Here is a 4,096-nt window from a genome sequence, read left to right as displayed (position 1 = left end):
AGCGGATATGTCGATCTTGAAAGATGAAATATCAATGTCATATTTGAAATTAAATTTTCGGATGTCTGCATCTTCCGATTTTAGTTTAGACGAGATATAASTCTTTATGTCATCGACGGTGGTATCCGCAGCAAGTCTTGAGATAAATATTGATTTTTTCCGCGGTATTACAATAAAATTTTTACTACCTGACCCACAGTTATTTGGAAGCGGATCCTGAGAAGGTTTTCGCTTACCATGCTCAGTAACAGCTTTCTCTGTATTCCGAGCAGACGAGACCTTCTCTCCTTGTGGACAAGAGGAAGAAAGATTGATTAGGTCAATATTGGGTGGAGGCATTCTTTTTAGGGAAGAAGCAGTGGTCTCTTCATCAGACGGCAATAAGAAATTTAAATAAAAATATAAATAATTAAGTAATAAAAGCAGAAAGAGAAATTACAAAAATATTTATAACAAAATAAATGCAATATAAGTTATCAAAGGCAACAACCAATGTAACGAGCAGTTTGARATGCACTATGATACCCGAAAAGGAAGAAACTCGCAAACAGCTGTGAACAAAAATGGAAAACGAATAAAAACAAGAAATAAATTTAGATAAGCAATATAAGTTAACACCAAYAATTGCACTATTTTGGATTATAGCAACAAAAACAAATTGAAAGTGACTCGGCGGAATAGATTAAAATTATCAACACACAATTTAAGTAAATTTCAAATGCTTTAATAGAAAAATATCACAAGGATACTTATCTGTACGGCTCACTCAATTCAAAAATTTTCAGTTTTAAAATATAAATTAAACAAATTAACAGGAGCTCTAAACTACACAGCTGAACACGAGAGATGCCATATGATGGTATATGGGAGCATTCCCCGAATAGTTGGAATTCGCTCAATTTCTAAGGAGAATTGAGAATAGTTTGAGACAGTGTGAAGATTTAGTTTAAATTCCATACAACTTTGTAATATAAAACATGTGTAGCATTATTATCAGTTTAGATTTCAGCTTAAAAGTCATTCGTCCATTTCCTAATATCTTTGTTTCTTGATTTCACTGCAACCAAGCGATTTGATTTCGTGATGACAGATAATAGGAATTTGTTTGATAATTTACGATGGGGCCTAGATGTTGTGCAAAGTCGCATTTACGAAATTGTGGCTTTATTAAAGAATAAACGCGATCAGTTGAAAATCTAACGCGACCATTTAATAATAATTGCATTCAAGCATGGAGGATGAAGCTATGCGTCGAAGCTCATGCAAGTAAGGAAAGTTCTCTGATTTCCACTCACTTGGAAACGATTCTCTTACATATGCCTCAAGTAGCTCACGTCTTCCGGTTTTTGACCAAGTATCCTCTAGGTAGCCAGAAAATATCCGTTCGAATGCGAGCTAAAGCCAGAAGGCGAAACAGGGTAAAAAACACTACCAAGGAAAAAAAGAAAACAGCCTCGGATGAGAAACCCGTCTTTTGATGACGACCTCTGCTAATGTGTTAAAGGTTACAATTTAAGGGCATGAAGCAGTACTGTCATTCACCCCGATGGATGAGCATCTAGCTACAATTTGCATCAAAGTGAAGTTCTTCAAGGTATCGCGGATTTGTGCCCACGCCCCGACCGAAGAAAAGGACAATGTGACCAAAGATGTCCCGCCACGATATCAAAATCGTGGATTTTGACGCCAGGGTGGTCAACGAAGCTATCTTTGGCACAGCAGTCGGTAAATTCAGCATCCACTTTTTAACCAAGTTTATGACAATGGCCAATATCCAACAGATTGGTTAAAATGAACATTCATACCACTACCTAAGAAAAATAATGCTTAACATTGTAACCAATACATTAATCTAATGTCACATGCTCTCAAGATATTTGTAAAAGTCACGGAAAGATTACAAGAACTTGTAAACTGAGTTAACTTACGTAGTGACGAATATRGCCTACGCATTAACAGAAACAAGACGAAGTATATGATTATTAGAAGGAAAAACGTACACAATGATACACATCTCATGATTAATAATAACCCAATCGAAAGAGTTAAAAATTTCTTGTAMCTTGGTTGTCAGATCCATAAAAGTTGGGATTGTTCAAAAGAAATAAAATGTCGAATCGAATTTGCGCGGACTACTTTTTTCAAATACAAAAACATATTATGTAGCCATGGCMTTAACATCACAACCAAACTTCGTTTTTAAAAACGCTGTTTGGTCAGTGCTTCTCTATGCGATRGAAACATGAACTTTAAAAATCACTGATATTAATAAGCTAGAGCCCTTCGAGCTATGACATATTAAAAAAAATCCTAGAAATCCCATGGACAGATAGAGTTACAAACAGTGAAGTTTTGAGAAGAGTGAACCGCAATAGAGAGTTGTTAAAGGTAAAAAAAAAAAAAAGTAGCCTACCTAGGACATATTACGAGGCACTCTAAGTATGAGCTCCTACAAATAATTATTCAAGGAAACTGTAAACAACTTCCGTGGCTTCGAAACATTCGAATATGGAAAGGAATCCAGAACGTCGGCAACGTTTTAGATGTGCTGATTGTGCGAATCTGGGCTCTCTATGCAAAATACAGCGCACGTCAACAAGCACAGGAGAGGTTCGACGACGAGACACAGCCGAACGATTTTCGATTCGACTTGCACTCCTGAACGCATAACGCATTTGCAGACAAAAAAATAAGAGGTGCCGAAATGCGTGAGTACGAAGAGCTGACAAGCTGGCCGACAGGGGTAATACTCGAAAATTCTACGAAAAGATGCAGCGACTAACAGAAGGTTTCAAAACCTTAGCATACTTTTGTAGAACACCTAGAGGTGATCTAGTAAACGATAACCAGAGCACACTTAAATTATGGAAGTAACCCTTGTCCAGCCTGGAACAGACGTTMCATTGCCTAACCATGCAAAATTTCGATTAGCAATTACCCGTCTGGAGAAYAACAAAGCTACGGTGTCAACTGGGTTGCCGGCTGAGCTTTTCAAACACACAAATTAGCATTAGCCAATCCCCAAAAGGGAGACTACATGGCTGTGTAAACTGACATTGAGCAACACCAAAAGCTCCGTCGGATCGGGAAGGACCTCTCCGAGCCGTTCGAAACCATACGAGGTTTTAGACAAGGCGACTCCCTCTCGTGTGACTTCTTCAACCTGCTGCTGGAGAAAATAATTCGGTCGAAAAAGGAGAGAAAACGGTTACCAAACTGTTTTCGGTATTCGGTTTATTTTCCGGTCAAAACCGCTAAGATACAAAGCAGTTTGGTACTGCATATAGCGAATTATTGATTGCCGTTAAATGCTTACCGTTGTGTTAAAACACAAAAATTAGCTCTAGAACAACACAAAAAACAAAAAAAAAAAAAAGAAACAAGTATTTAATTGCAGAAATTTCCAGCTATACCATTTTACACTTAATCAAGTATAAGCAAGATTGCTTTAAATAATCTAAGGCAATCACAAGCAAAAAAATAATATAGAGAAAAATTATAAACTTAAATATACACACCTACTCAAAATAATAGTTTTTCAAGTAAAGCTCATCAGTATCTTTCAAATATTTAAAAGCTAAATTAAATAAACTTTATTAAAAAAAAAAAAAAGCAAAACAAACAAATGTAGATCCAAACATTTTTTGCTAAAATAAACATGCTCAAAAAAATAGGTGCACTTTTAATAAGGCAATTATTTTGGGAAAACAAATTATGAGATAAAACAATTTTGTTATATATTTAACTTTACTCAAAATATAGCCGTATATCTACCATTACTTTACTGATTCGTTTATACTTTATTGATTCGTTTGGCATACTATTGAATAAAAAATGACTGGGTTTTTTAAGTATCTCATACCAAGTTTTTTGTATGCACTCTCATAACTGGTCTTGGTCACCATGATGTTTCCACCTCCATGCTTCACAGTTTTTCTGAGAATCGAACGTGAAATTCCTTCCTTGCCAATAGCTTCCAAACAAAATTATTTTCGTTTTTTGAAGAGAACGAAATTCTGAAAAAACAATTTAATAATTCTCTAAGAGAATATAACGTGCATTTTAGCTGTGTTTGACACTTCTCGCACATTTTATA

The sequence above is a fragment of the Bactrocera latifrons genome, unplaced genomic scaffold (assembly GCF_001853355.1).
Source record: "Bactrocera latifrons isolate USDA-ARS-PBARC rearing strain unplaced genomic scaffold, ASM185335v1 scaffold_323, whole genome shotgun sequence".
NCBI classification, from domain to species: domain Eukaryota; kingdom Metazoa; phylum Arthropoda; class Insecta; order Diptera; family Tephritidae; genus Bactrocera; species Bactrocera latifrons.
The sequence above is the reverse complement of the archived record's forward strand: the minus strand, read 5'-3'. Positions refer to the sequence as shown.